This window comes from Pelobates fuscus, chromosome 3, assembly GCF_036172605.1.
Source record: "Pelobates fuscus isolate aPelFus1 chromosome 3, aPelFus1.pri, whole genome shotgun sequence".
NCBI classification, from domain to species: domain Eukaryota; kingdom Metazoa; phylum Chordata; class Amphibia; order Anura; family Pelobatidae; genus Pelobates; species Pelobates fuscus.
Window position 1 is genome coordinate 391,727,459 of NC_086319.1, and position 16,715 is coordinate 391,744,173.

The 16,715-nt window shown below is 42.8% G+C and overlaps 1 protein-coding gene across 1 annotated transcript in view; it reads left to right on the plus strand.

Annotated features, from left to right (window-relative positions):
• Positions 1 to 16,715, plus strand: part of LOC134603579 (aurora kinase B) — a 72,679-nt gene that overhangs the window by 9,723 nt on the left and 46,241 nt on the right. The gene's annotated exons all lie outside the window — the stretch shown is intronic.

A 16,715-nucleotide genomic window follows, 5' to 3' on the forward strand; every position in this document is an offset into this window, starting at 1 on the left:
ATTCCTGTATTTTAAGTGATACTATTGGCACCAAAACAACTCTAGGTGAACTAAGCAGTTTGGGTCTCGCTGCTCAATTTTCTGCTATTTAAGAGTTAAAGGGACACTATAGTCACCAGAAAAACTACAGCTTATTGAATTTGTTCTGGTGAGTAGAATCATTACCTTCAGGCTTTTTGCTGTAAACAATGTATTTTCAGAGAAAATGCAGTGTTTACATTAGAGCCTAGTGATAACTTCACTGGCCACTCCTCAGATAGCTGTTAGAGATCCTTCCTGGGTCATGGCTGCCTAAAATGCATCCAAACATTCAGTATCTCCTCCCTCTGCATGCAGACACTGAACTTTTCTCATAGAGATTCATTGATTCAATGAATCTCTATGAGGAGATGCTGATTGGCCAGGGCTGTTTGAATTGTGCTGGCTCTGCCCCTGATCTGCCTCCTTGTCAGTCTCAGCCAATCCTATGGGGAGGCACTGTGATTGGATCAGGCCACCACTTCTGATGATGTCAGCAGGTAGCTTGCTGTTTTGAGGCAAACATGCAGAGCTACAGCTTCAGGCTTTTTACTATGTTTAGGGAGGCATGAGGGGAACGGGGGGGGAGGGGGGGTTGTGTGTGTGTGTGTGTGTGTGTGTGTGTGTGTGTGTGTATATATATATATATATATATATATATATATATATATATATGTGTGTGTATATATATGTATGTATATATATATATATATATATATATATATATATATATATATATACACACACACAGACACACTAATCCTTCTAACAACATTTCATTACATCACTTAGTCTCGCTAGGCCTAAATCAACCAGCCTATATGGCCCTCTCTCGGCCCGGCAACACTCACTAGTAAATACCTCTTTCTAAGCATTGTCACTTTATTATTGCACAGTTAGAACAAGTATTATGTATCAAGTCACCTACATCAGGACACTACATACTCGTTGGCGTTTGGTGACACCGAAGAGTGTCCTTTTGGCTTTGACCTTAGATGGCCTAGAAAAATTACTGTTATTACCCTTCTAGCCTAACTGATCTTCCTACCATTCCTATAGACCTGACCATACACAGGCATTACACATCTTCTATACCATGATACAAGTATCCTTAATTTCTTCATTCCATATATCTATTCCCCTTATGCAGTTCTATTTCTGTATCCTGCCTCTCAGGACCTATTCTCCAGCTTCACTCTTCCTATACATTTTCTCCTTACTTCTCATATATTGGGCCGTTTCGATCTTGCACAGTATTTGTAAGTAATAGGTGTTTAGTCACCTTCTTCATGACACTATAAAATATATTTAGTGTTGGTTACATACTTGTCATCATTTGGCATCAGTCTTATAGATGGCCCTCTACCACATCCAATGTTGCCACCCTTCAGTCTGACTACTCTTCCTACCTCTACATTTGCACACGTCTACACCAGGACATCCCTAATGGCATTCTAAACATACCTAAATTGTTCACTCCATACATCCATTACCCCTTTTCTCCTTCCTGCAGCTCATGACTTACTTTGGGCAATCTCTGCCTTCCGCTACAGTACCTCTACACACAGCCATCACTAACGCTTCACTCCATACGTTACACACTGCCCTCTGGGGCAACCGCTACAACTGTTACTGCACATCAATAGGGCACTTAAATATGTTTATAATAAAAAACAAAAAAACAACAAATCTTCCATTCTATATTTCAATATTACACACTGCCTCGGTAGGCCAACGTACGTTCTTCCCATACAGCCTTCTCTCAGAACACTCCCAAGAACCTTGGGCCTCTCACGTAGTTAACATATCCTGGCCTCTTCGATCTAATTTAACGTAACTATATTAGTATTATCCTCACCTCCTATTTAATGTTCTTCCTTCATTCGCTTTATGCTAGTATGATAGGCAGGTGATTTTTATGTGATTGTTTAAATTCTCAGGCTGTTCTTTCGCATACGTAATTCAGTCAGTGATTCTATTCTTGCTAGGCTTCATGTCCTATAGAGTTACGTGCATATCCTTACATAAAGTCTCTCAATGTCTACTTCTTCCCAGTCGTTGCATATCTGGGGCCGATTGTCAGATATGGTCAACTGTGTCTTTATTATGCTGTTCCATTCCCTTCAGTTATGTTGACAACTGTTGTGACTAGAGTAATTTGGTGTTCTGAGCTCATAGTACAGGTACTTATTTTATCTACTTTTCTGGCACAGACTGTTGATAAACAATTGTTCAGTGTTAGTAATTGTGAACACAAGTTCTCTGGGGTAACTCAGGTTTTTTTTTTTTTTTATAATTCTTTATTTTTTGTTGTGCTGAAATATTACACATGCATGTAAGAGGTGCCCCAAAAGCAGTCCTCCTACTATTCCCACGCGCAACATGCGGGGCACAGAGAAAACAGGCACATTTTTAATATATAATAATATTCTCTAGATTAATCCGTTAGCAGTAGGTGCTTGGCGTAGCAGGGCATCACAATTTTTATAGTTTTAAATAGTTTGATCAAAGATATCTCAAAGCTTGTTTAGTAACGATAAGTTAGAGCACATATAACTGAGTTACAGAAGGTCAAGGACCTAATGCTGCTAATGATCTGCTTAGTACTACAGTGTGTAGACAATTTAAGTCATATTGTGTGCTGCATTAATAAGACATGTTAAGTTTAGCGTCTAGTATGATAACATTCTAGTGCTCTTAAAACATGCTGAATAAGTAGCTATATGAGCCCTGTGGCCCATGCATGATGGGTTATGGAGACAGACATTATACATGTGGTTAGCGAATACAGTGCTTAAAGTTACCACCCCATGTTAACCCTGAGTCGGCCAGAGTCTTTGTTGGCGTTTATGGTGAACCTTCGGCTTGCAGCATAGGTCCCTGTGGTGAAGCCGAATGCTTAACGGCTGTTTATAGTCCCAGATGGTGGTGGTGTAAGGGGGGTCTGGATTCCCCTCTTGGGTTCCTTTCACTTCAGCTGGGTGCTTGTCTTAGGCTTGGAGAGGGCTCCTGCATATCGGCTGTGAGTGGGCAGACCACCTGATTCAGGCCCTCTGTGGGAGGTTGGGCGATGTGGCAGGTTAGTCCTGTGTGTTATATCGCTTCCCCTCTTCAGGGTCTGTACCTGCCGTTGTGTCGGGCTCCACGGCCGCTCCTCCTGGGTTCGGCTCATACTTGCCGGTTCTCTCTCAGATGTGTTCTGCGATCCTTCCGTGTGGGAGCAGGAGAGGGGGGTGTATCCGACGGCTCTCTCGTTGGAGATGACATGCGGTCTCCGCCATCTTGGGCTCGGACCCCCATTGGTGTTATGGCACTTCATTGGGTCACAGGGTGGGGACCGGGATCACCCCCACTGGCCCAGAGGGGGGGGGGAAACAGGGCCGGACCCGCCTAGCCGCTCGGTTCTGCAGTACCGCTGCTGGGCAGGATAGCTGGGCAGCGGCCGTCCACCCCGCTCACCGCCAGAGCGATCTCCATCTTGCGTGGCTGGAATCGCTCCACCGAGGGACCAAAACCTCGCGGCAAGCCTCACCTCGGGACCAGGGTTGCTTCTTGCACCGGGGCACAGCTGCGGGCTGTCTTGTACAATTTTTGCCGGGTTTTAGGGGCTCAAGTTAAGTAGTTTAGCCGGAGCTGCTCCTCCGTGCGTCCGCTCAGCATGGCGGTCCGGCCCCGCCCCCGTAACTCAGGTTTTGATTAATCACTGTACAAGTATTTCTTTGCCCTTTATCACTTATTACTATCAAAGATGCAAAGATGTTCTTGTTCTGCTGAACGCTGCTGGAGGAAGTCTCACACCGAGTCAGACTTTCTACACTACAAATTCATATTGCATTCGTACAGCACAGCCCTTGCTCTTGCCAAACAGTCATACTTTTCTTCTCTTATTCATTCATGCTCTCACAATCCCAGGTGTCTCTTTGATACCTTCAACTCTCTTCTTTTCCTTGCTGCGGCCACCCTCCAAACTAACCTTACAGCCGATAGTTTTGCATGCTACTTGACTGACAAGATTGAACGGCTAAGGAAAAAATTCTCACTACCTTGCCCCTCACTTTTCTCAACCTCACCTGGATCATGCCTCTCTAACTTTCTCCCAGGCTATTGAACAAGAGGTGGCTGCGCTTATCCTTTCCTCTCGCCCCAGCACTTGCCTGCTTGATCCTGTCCCGTCTCACCTTATTAGATCTCTCTCCTCTTGTCTTGTGCCCTCCTTAACACACATCTTCAACTGCTTTCTTCTGGCACTGTTCCTGCTGTCCTTAAACATGCTACTGTAGTACCTGTGACGGTAGTAGAAAATATCCCCGTCAAGCATTCCCTTCTTCCCATAAAAGAAAATCACCCAATATTCTACGAGTAGAAATATCCCTGGAATCTCCGAATAATCCACACATGAGCCAAAACTTAATGCTGGAACAAGACTGATTTACTGGCACACAGAACTCACAATTTATGCAACATAAAACTCCTCCTCTGGGCCAGGCTAGATAATTGAGTTCTTACAATACACACAGCTCAATTATCTGCTGGCCAGAACATTTACAATTTTTAACAATTTCAGAAAAGTACTTTCTATACCACATACAAACATAATTTCAACATCCCTGGGTAGCTGAGGATACCGGTGGCCATATATCCAAATTTCACGAATTTCAGTTCGGTAGTTTCCGTGTCGCATCGTGTGGAAGTTTGACCAGCTTGCCATGTGGAGGTATCCGATCTAGAGTTCCATAGAATCAGTAGCAAGAGCCGGTCTCCGTTCGCATCTAACTACCCGAAAACCACAGTTCGTATGGTGCAGCTGGTTACATGTAAATGTTCCCCTCATGCGGTAGTTTCTATCTACCGAACGCCAGTTTGATTCGTGGAGCGGAACGTATTCATCCAGGACTTCCGTGGGGACTGGGCGTTCGCATAGTTGCCGTGCCGAAATTAGTTCCAGGCAATCCTTGTATAAGTCCCGCTGACCGTGTTCGTGAGTTTCAAGATGGCCGCCATCCTTTGTTCTCGCCACGTGTTCGTATGCCGAATGGCGGCCACCTAGTAGCAGTTAAGTTGCGGTTTTCTCTGTGTTCTAATTGCTACTTGCTACCCAGGGTGTGTGGTCCCCGTTCGGTACACGAATACATTCATTCTTGACATTTGGAACCGAACAATATAGACCTTAAAATAGCAGGGAGAGAATTAAACTGAAACATATAGGCAATTGCATAAAAGTCCTTCACAGTACCCATCTTAAAAAAAGATGTCTGGCTGTAGTCTGGAGCTGTGAGGTCTTGGTGTGGTCCAGACTGATGCGGGGAAGCATGCGGTTGCGTAAGATATTCCATATCCGCGCACACAATCTATCAAATTCACAGAGAAGCACCTCTTCTGCTTCAAGTATGTCAGCGGGCCGCAGAGGTGTGCAACACGGCCTGTGCCCACAGAAACCTGGCAGTAGCGAGACCCAACTGTTATCTGAGTATTCTATCAGCGAGTAGCCAAGTTTTGTGCCCATACTGTGCTGAGTACTGTAAGTATTTGGCTTAATAATTACATTTTTGAAGGAGCTCGAACCATGTGTGCCTAGCTTGGTTGGCTGTCGGGCTCTGCGCAGAAGTGTGTTGTTGTTTTTTGTTGTTGTTTTTTTTTTAACCCCTGCAGTGACATTCTGTGTATAAGACAACCCCCCAATTTTAGACAAAAAAAAAATAATTAGAAAAACAGTCTTGTACATGGAAAAATATGGTCAATATATTTAGGACTCTCTGAATTACTAAGTAGAATTTGCTACTTTGGGATTTTTTTTATCGTTTTTAAAATGTACGATGTCTATCTGAAAATAAAGTCTCCAGCATTGGAAGCAATATTCAGATTCTTACATATGATCTATAATATCCTCTCGGTATCTCTTTTTCCTACTGTTTGGTTTTCCTCTGTAATAGATGCTGACCATGAATCTGGCACATATGTCGCAATTTCCAGTGCTTAACACCGCTAGCATGTTCAACAGTCAGTTCTCCACAACCCAAGTTCCTATTGTATTTGTAAGCCAATTCTTTGTCCAATTATCCTAATGTCTGACTCTAATCAATTAAAGTTTTTAAACTTTTTTTTGTGTAATGCAGACTTTAACACTTTATGGTATAAACCTTATACCCACTGTTGCATAATTATCTAAAATGTTAGCATCCCAATAATAATAATAGTAATAAACTGCATTTGTTTAGCTAGTTGATCCAATATTCTGGTTAATCCGTTTAAATTAGGTATGTTCAACCTACAGGTTTTTTTAACTGGCCTTTAGTTGTCTTGTTTCCTAGACTACCAACAACCTGTCCACAGCTTAAAATGCATGTCCTCAATTATGCCACCCCCTCACCTCTCCCTGACTCCTCCAGTAACGTGGGGATCAATAGCTGCTGACAGATGAGGGATTGGAGCAGCATGTCCCATAAGATATATTCTTCCAAATTCTAATACGTTTCAATGTTTGTCCTCAATCTCTTTTGGTAGATTGAGCCAAACTGATTCATGATCACTGCTTCCCAAGCCTTGCTCCTACTGTGATATAAATTAGTAATCCAATCCCTACTAACAACTGTTTCCAACAGAAGCGTAACAGTTGACTTAACTCACCCATAAATACTAAAATAACATTCCAATGAGAATTTTTTTTACTTTCTGTTTAACAATTTTGTAGATATGCCCCAATAAAAAACATGCGTGCATTTTATTATACATTTCTTTCATTGCAAGCCCTCCATCTCTTCCCCAGCCCAGATGTCTTACTATCCAATCACAGACTTCCCAATGCAGCTCAATGGGAAGTCTCTGCAAGGCAGGTGATCTGGGGAGTTGTCTGCCTCATGAGTTTAGCTCCACTGAGCTAACCCAACCAGGAAGTAACAGGACCTGTTGTCTGTCATAGCCAGGGGGGGTGTAACAAGTTTATTTTATACACGTGCCAATATCTATCGAAATTACACACAACCACAACTAAATGTTTATCATCGTGGGATGCGTTACTGAGCGAATCCTGATCAAATATGTGACACAATGGTATCTAAGCAAATAAAATAGTGAATACTACAATACAATAGTAATAAATTAAAAGTAAGGGAAAAGGGGGCGTGGTGGAGTGATGACGTAGCACGCATGCACGCTACACTCGCGGGTTTAGGAGCAGGGGAGGGAAAGATGGAAGGAGAATGCTGCGGCTGGTAACTAAAATACTGGAACATTTTGAGCAGAAAAAGAATCGGTTCATTTAGATCATTACCGATAAGCTACTTGGGGAGTCCATGTGGCAAATTAAAACGTGATTGGGAACCTCCACGAAGCGTGGATGACTGCAGCCCAACTCTAATCAGAGCAACACGTGTATGCAGAGCCGACAGAATATAGAGGAGGTCTGCATGTTTTCACTGTTTCTACTGCTGTTATTGGTGTAAGAGCCTAAATTGAAGGAGGACATTGACCCTGGTGATTGGAAGTAAGAAAATTGATCAGTTACTAGACCTGAGCCTGAGAAAGGGGTTCTATAGTTTTAATGCCCTCCCAAAGATAAGATGTGAGACAGCAGAATAAGTAGGAAAGAAGGGAAGGGGAAAAAAAGAGAAAACACTAAGATAAGGAAAACTCTCTCCTCATTGTTTTTTTACACATGTAAAGAAAATATGCACAAAAGTCTGAGAAATCCTCTCTCAAAGAAATCTGGACACAGAGTGAAAAGAAGGATAAAGGGTAAAGTAAAGTTAATATACAAAACGCTCTGATTACTTCCTGCTAATTATTTTGCACACTCTGCGTGAATTTTATGAGTGGATATTCAGCGTGTATTCAGCAAGTAACAAAAAAAGAGTGTTCAAGAAAGCCACAAAAATTGGAACACTTAGTTGGTGTTAAAGCAGAATCACAGGGACACATTGTAAATAGTCTGGTCTTGATATCTTTAAAAAAAATAAAACATTTTGTAGACAACATGGCGACAAGCAAAGCTCAAGAAACTAAAAATACCGAAAAGAAAAATGAACCAATGGAGAAGCGTTTATCTTTTTTTCTCGCCCCAATCTATGAAAATAGGGGAACATAATCCTTTGGATGAAACAGTGAAGAGTGTGTAACAAGAGAGAGTATAAAAGGCTGTTATAACACATTAATGTAACCAGGAGATGGTGATACCGGAGAAACTGACGGAAGCCAAGCACAGAGAGATGGACACAGGTTTCTTCAGGAAGGAAGAGATTCTTTATTCGATTCACCGAACGGGACTCAGAGGGACTAATGTCACCAAAATACAACAAGATCTGAGCCCCGGACAATAGTGTAAGCTCCACCCACACATACTCTTACCCAATCAATCGAACAAGAACTAACTTCCTGTTTGACCGCATGGCTTGCCCAGCACAATGGAGGAGGGGAATACTACATCCGGTATTCTCGCACATGCTCCGTACACTACTGATTGTATCTTTGCCACGTGCAACCAACCGATACACCAGTATATGCACGTACACATGCCACGTGGTAATCTCGGCCTACTAAATTTATTTTTACCGAGATTCCACCACAATGGTAGATCTACTAAACAGTGCTCTAGAAAAGCAATTTACAAAGATCAAAAATGTAATTCAGCGCTTTTCAGAAGAGTTTGAAAATGACCTAATCAACACCAACAGTAAAATCATCACAGATGCAAAACAATATCAAAATATTAAAAAACGAAGATTGCCCAAATGGGGGGCGGAGCCTGGCTGTGGAGCTGCACAGACGTGCACAGCACGAGCTCCCGTATATAATCCAGTTTTGCCTGAAAAACCCTGGCTCCTGGGCTACAAAACCGATCGAAAACGCAACACCCAAGCAGGGGATGCAGGGGAGAACAGGATAAGACCACTCTTGCACCGTTACCCCGCTGGGAACTTGGGCGGCACGGATGGGGCCTACCGCAACGACCACAAGCCTGATCAGGAGAAAGGGCGCGGGTGAGGCGGCCGATCACCCACCCCGGAGCTCCTCAAAAGCAAACCTCCAACCTGCGGTCCACCCACGAGCCTTCCTCCCCCTCCCCCCGCCGGTGGGGGTCATCCCGGCACCAGCAGCAGGGCCACCACTGACACCCATGTTCCAGAGACCGCATGCATCGGGGGGTCACCAATTTTAAAATGGCGGCCTCCTCAAACCAGCCAGCAAGCATGGGAACAGGAGGAGTGTTGATAATGGACACCATGGCTAAGCTGGACGAGATCTTTAACGCCTTTTGGGCCAGGATATCGGAAAGAGCGCTGACCGAATCTACAGCCAAACGGACTATCCCAGCTTTCACACTCTTGGCACCCTCGATCCCCGGGGGCGAACGCGGAATGAATGCCGCCAGAGGCTCCTCAAAGCGGAACCAACAAAGGAACTGGCAGCGCAAGCACCGACGCAGGGCCTGTCCCACGACAAACACCCGTAACAAAGCCAAGCCGCAACAACCCTGTAGCAGAACAGAAGCTCCCTACCCAGCAGGTCAGCACAAAGTGACCGTCAAACTACAGCTGCACCATCACACCTCGGACACCGAGTACCTCACCACGACTATGCCTCTGCTGCCTCAGGAGACAGTGGCTCTCGGAGACTGCATATCGCAACCAAGAGGGATCGGATGAACAGGCTGGAGATGGAGGACTAGCAGACATGTCTCATTTCTGCCGGACTTTCACCTCACACCATGCCTAGTACCATTAATACTGCTTACTGAATGTTTTCTTATTTTTTATCTTTTATTATTATTTAATCAGCAATAGTCGCTCTCAATACGTTGGTACATCCCCTCTCGAGGAGTTTCCTGTCATAGTGCTTCGCTGTTAATCTCTGTAACCACCCATGCATTCTCTAACTAGTCAATCATAGACAGAGGGACACCTCGAATTTAAATTTAAACCTGTAAAAATCAGTATGTAAAAATGTAAAAATCAGCGGTGGACCTGATAACCTATCCCTGCAGTTAACAACATGTAACCAATACTTTAAACGTAATACATGTCTAAACTTCAGTGCTTTATTATTCACTCGTTTACCCTAGCATGCTAAACTATTGATCACTAATGTTTATTGACCTGTTAACCTCATGTTAATTTAAAAAATATGTGCTGTCTTGACAACTACTACGACTTGAAATTCTATGCAAATTGCCTGCAGATGCTGTCGTAGCTATACACGCTTGATGTGAAATTTTTGCACATGAAAAATAAAGAATTAAAAAAAAAACAAAAAAAAACGAAGATTGCCCAAATGGAGCAGAAGCAAGCGGACTTAAAAGATAGGTTGCGCCGCAATAACCTAAAAATTGGGAATATACCAGAAGAAATAACCTTGGAAAAACTAGAAGAATTTTTAAATAATGTTTTTGCCAGCTTGCATATAGAAACATAGAATGTGATGGCAGATAAGAACCATTCGGCCCATTTAGTCTGCCCAATTTTCTAAATACTTTGACTAGTCCCTGGCCTTATCTTATAGTTAAGATAGCCCTATGCCTATCCCATGCATGCTTAAACTCCTTTTCTGTGTTAACCTCTGCCACTTCAGCTGCAAGGATATTCCATGCATCCACTACTCTCTCAGTAAAGTAATACTTCCGGCTATTATTTTTAAACCTTTGCCCCTCTTATTTAAGACTATGTCCTTTGTTATGGTAGTTTTTCTTCTTTTAACCCCTTCAGGACGGGTGACGGACGAGGTCCGTCATCCTGGGGATACCCTTAACGACGGGTGACGGACCTTGTCCGTCACGCTGTAAAATTAACCCCAGATCGCGGGGTTAATGGTGCTCCGGTCTGCCTCTGTATTAGAGGCAGACCGCGAGCACCCGATCAGGCTCCCCCAGCACATGTGCTCGCTCTGACAGCATGTCAGAGCGAGTACATGTGCTTAGTATACTTACCTTCCGCCTCCCTGCACTTCCGGGTTAACTGTGAAGTGCAGGGAGACGGAACAGTGCTGATCCTGCCCCCGGTGTAAAAAATAAAAAATAAAGTTTAATTCAAATCCCACCCCCCTTTACTCATTTTAATAAAAAATGAACCCCTTCCTTGCCAATTGATCACTGACTACAGTGATCAATTGGCAGGGATTACACTTTACTGTCATCTAATTATTTTTTTAACCCCTGAGGGTTAATTCTTTTTTTTTTTTTAACCCTCAGGGGTTAAATTTTTGTATTAATTAGTTTAAATATGTTAAAATTATATATTTAGCTAACTGGGGTGGGTGGAAGTTAGTGGGGAATTTGGGGGTTTGGAGTTAGGCTAATTAGGGGTTAAAAGTTTTAAAATAAGCTTTAAAAGGTTAAAAATTACTTTAAAAAAAAAAGTTTTAATAACGTTTAAGGGTGGGTCCCTACGTACGTCTTCCCAAAACGTAGACTAGTCACTTATTCCGCCTACCCGAGGTAGCCACGGATTGGAGCGAGGTGAGAAGTGTGTGACCAATCACTTCTCTCACAAAGAGAAATAGGAGGGGAAAGTGTAAATAACACAGGAAGTAGAGTAAAAGTAAAAAGTGAAAGTAGAGATAGACACAGGAGTTTGAATGACTCCCAATTAAGACAACATTTCAATTAAAAATACAGTGCATGGGGGGGGCGTGCCTGACTTCCGGTGCGTTCAGTCGCATGGACTAAGAGCTCCGATATTTTACCGTCCTGATTAGCAACAAACAAGCCATAACCAGCGGTAACTCACTTAACTTCCGATATATAACCGAGAGGCAAGTTAGCCGTACTGAAGATGTCGCCCTATAGGCCACCTAAGCCCCAAGACTCAGCTAAGGCGAAGAAAAAAGACCGCCAAATACCAAAGAAAGATGGCGACGAAGAGACAGGGGCCATGTCGGATAGCACCTCAGACCAAGACTCGACCTCCTCGAAGTACACCGACTCCCCGATCACGGAGAAAAGCCTCCACAAAATGCTCCAGGAGTTACGAGCAACGATTAAAGCGGACTTCCACCGCATAGATAATGATCTGCGCAGAGAAATAGCGGCTCTGGGAGACCGGACGAGCCATCTTGAAAATAAAGCGGGCGACCTATGCAACGCACATAACGAAGTCGTAGACAGACTCCAATCCCTTTCGGATGATAATGAGGCCCTGAAGCTAAAACTGGCTGATTTGGAGGACAGATCAAGAAGACAGAATATCAGGTTCCGAGGGATTCCTGATGATATATCACAGGATGCCCTCCCTTCAGCTGTGCTCTCCATATGTAAGGCCCTAGTCCCTACTTTACCGGACTCAGCCTGGGCCTATGACCGAATGCACAGACTACCGCGGCCATCCAGACTCTCATCAGAAATACCGAGGGATGTCATAGTAAAATTCCACTACTACGCGCATAAAGAGGCTTTGCTGTCAGCAGCACGGAAATTACCATCTCTTCCTGAACCACACTCCAAGGTTGCCCTATTTGCGGACCTGTCTGCTGCCACGATGGCAAAACGTAGGGAATTTGTTACTATCACCAAAACTTTGCGGAACAATAATGTGAATTATAAATGGGGATATCCAACGAAATTAATTGTATGGCGTCAAGGCTCGACCCGGATCATTACTGACCCTAAAGATGGTATGAAGGCCATCTCAGAATGGGGATTATGGCAAAACGCGGGAGAAAGTCGTAAAGAACCTGGAGCAGTCTCCCCGAAGAAAGTTTCTGCGGACTGGCATATGGCGGGAGAGCACTCCACACAGCATTGAACATTGAACTTTCATTACTCCCACGAACTTATACGCAGTATGGGTATCGTATACTTTGTCTATATGCACTGTATAGCTGATATTCAAATCATTCGCAGGTCCCTTTAGGCCTGGACTTGTACACAAGGTCACTAGGCAATATGTTATCCTTTAATTTATCTGAAGGTACAACTGCTAAATGGCGCCATATTTGGTTGGCTCATAAGGTCACGACTCATTATTCGCACAGAAGGCGCTTAATTTAATTTAATTTAATTTGCTTTACTTTGTTATCACTGTCACCATCATTTTTAAGTTAACCGCTTGATCTCACCGTCAAGCCTCTCTTTTAGTGTGTAAGGCTGTTAGAAGCTTATTCCCCGTTGCAATTACTCGATACATCAAGAACCAGCCCTAATATCGATAATTACCTCAGGCGATTGTCCCAGACGATCCTATCCTCTATCCCTTATCCCCTTTATTGGGGTGTGCAAAGTGCTACGAGGCGACTAAAGTACAAATGGGCTCTGCTGTAATGCCAAGTTTACTACCCACAAACGATAACACAGATCTTTAGAAACCGTAAACTAACTTATTACAGTATTAATACGACATACAAACAAACACTGCTACCACAGACTGTAGGTTGCTGTAAAGATTATATTGTTGTTATTGCACATGATACTACTATCACCCCCATCATCGCGAACTTATAAGCAGTATGAGCTCTGTATACTTGGTTTATCTGTATTGTACACCTGGTATTCAAATCACTCGCAGGTCCCTTTGGGCCTGGACTCACACACAGGGTCAATAGGCGAAATGTCACCCTTGAATTTATCTGAAGGCACAACGGGCATAACCAGTCCTCAAATTTATAACAGGCTCCAACCCCACTGGTCCTCTAGAATCCCTCTTGAGAACTGTAGATCATGCCTAATTTTATTTAAAGACCATGACTCTAAAAAGCATGACTTCCTCTCTCAGCTTAACCGGAGATTGGCGACTTTGCACAGGAGCTTACTACCTGCTAAATGATGCCATATCTGATTGGCTCATAAGGTGTCGACTCATTACATGTACAGAGGCCGATTAATTTAATGTAATTTCATTTAATTTACTTTACTATCATTGTTACCATTATTTTACGTTACCGCTTACATTTATCGTCAAGTCTCCCTTATATTGTAATGGAAGCTTGAAACTTATTCCCCCGTTGTACCTATTCGACACACCAAGAGCCAGCCCAGGTATCGATCTTATTTCAGATAACAGTCCCAGACGATCATACCTTCTTTCCAATATCCCCCCTTATGAGGCATGCAAGGTTGATGCGGGATGACTAAATTACAAATTTACAATTTTGATGATGCTGTAATGCCAAGAATGGTACCCACAAGTGACAACATAAACCTTTAATTACCGTACACTATATTATTACAGTATTAATACGGTACACAAACTAATACTGCTACCACGACATGTCGGTTGCTGTAAAAAATATAACGCTTGTTCATTCTAAATAGGTGCCTACCGCACCAATTAATGTTACTTGAGTTACGCCCTATCAGGATGATAGGAGCTCCACGTTTCCCCCTTAAATTTTTGGGCCACCTCTTGAGTTCACCTTTGTGTGTTCTCTATATGGCCGTTTTTCATCTCCTTCTAAGTGGAGATTGTTGTAAATACTTTAGTTTATTATTTCTTCCGAGTTTCTTTTCCCCTTTCCCATCCACTCATGTACTCCTCACCATCAGAACAGAGTTCCTAAAGCAGATGACAGATATCATTAAAAAAGTGTTTTGGTTCAGTTTGCACTCTACACACTCTATGGTAGAAACTTCCTTCTACGTCTGTGACAGTTACACTGATATAATCGCCCTTGTTTCACCGCTATGACGCGACATACTATGAAAATTTTGTCTATTAATGTCAAAGGCCTGAATAGTCCTAACAAAAGGCGTCAAGTATTGAAGGAAATGTATGCTTCAAAGGCAGCGATAGTATGCTTACAAGAAACTCACTTGCAAAAAGCGAATTCTCCCAAACTGTACTCAAAATATTACCCTGTTGCTTACCATGCGCAGGCGTCCAATAAATCTAAAGGAGTAGCTATACTTTTCCACTCAGACTGGGTTTTTACCCTCCACAAACAATACTCAGACCCAGCTGGCAGGTTGCTCATACTGGTAGGAGATCTGAACGGTATTCAATTAACGCTAGTCTCCCTATACGCACCGAACACAAACCAATATTCATTTATAAAGAAAGCTATCAACAAAATATCTCGTCTCAAACAAGGCCATTTAATAATCTGTGGGGACTTTAATTGCACGTTAGATCCACGGATAGACACGCAACGCATTCAAAACAAATCACCTAGTAAGACATCTATACAGATGAGTACAATGTTTTCTCAACTACTTCATTCGGCCGATATGTACGATTCCTGGAGGAGCTTATATCCAGCGGCTAGAGATTATACTTATTTTTCACACGTACACACCACATATACACGCATAGACCTCTGTCTATTAGACAAATCCACATTACCACATCTAATTAGCCAAACGATAGGACAACGTACATGGTCTGACCATGCCCCAGTAGAAACTATTATTGAAGTCCCTTATCCTGCAAGAGGTCGAAGTAAATGGAGGCTAAATTAATCTATCTTAGACTGCCCAAACAACCTCAAGTATATTGCTACTGCATTAGAGAACTACTTTATAACCAACTCTACTGAAACAATATCTACAGAAACAGTTTGGCTCGCCCATAAAGCGGTCATAAGAGGGGAATTCATTAAGTTAGGATCTCAATATAAAAAACGCTACCGAAACTCTCTTGCTGAACTAACTCAAACACTAGCAAAACTGGAACAATCCAACAAGTCCGCCCCATCTAAATCTCTATCCAGACAAATAGCCAACACTCAGGACTCGCTTCGCCAATTACACGCACAACAATATAATATTAATGCACGAAAACTACAACAAAATTACTACCACATGGGAAACAAAGCAGGCAAACTCCTAGCCAACAAATTGAAATCTAATTATCTTCAGACGAAAATCCCCTACATCATTTCTAAATCGAACTCAAAACTTTACAACCCCAATAAAATAGTGGACGAATTGTCCTACTTCTATGAAGAGTTGTACAATCTACAAACACACACCGATACTCATACGCCCAGTCCTGACGAAATTCATCACTATCTAGCACAGGTAGATCTACCACAGGTCACGCAACAACAAAATGATTTACTTTGTGCACCCTTCACAGAAGAAGAAATAGCAACAACCATCAGATCCCTCCCCAAACATAAAGCTCCAGGCCCTGATGGCCTCTCTAACTACTATTACATTACTATGGCACAGCAGTTAATTCCACATCTTACAAAAACTTTCAACCAAGTTCGTATTTCTGGATCATTCCCGAAAGAAATGCTGGAGGCGTTCATAATTACCCTGCCCAAACCGAACAAGTCACCAACATTATGCAGCAATCTACGTCCTATATCACTATTGAACGCAGATATTAAATTATATGCAAAACTAATTGCTAATAGATTGAAACCCCTGTTGCCAAATCTAGTATCTATAGAACAAGCAGGCTTTGTCCCTGGCAAACAAGTAGGGGACAATACAAGATATTGTATGGATCTATTAGAATGGGCATACAAATATAAAAAGAAAGGTACTTTTATGGCTTTGGACGCTGAAAAGGCCTTTGACCGCCTGAATTGGTCTTACATGGAACACACACTCTCAGCGTTTCAATTCTCAAGCCATTTCATTAAGAGTATAAAGGCCCTTTACTCATCACCTTCTGCCAGAATCTTTAATACAGGCTTTACCTCCCGTAGCTTTTCCATAAAAAATGGAACAAGACAGGGTTGCCCCCTATCACCCCATATTTTCATACTCTGTCTGGAACCTTTGGTTAGACTTATTAAACAGGACGCCTCCATCCCTGGCCTTCTTA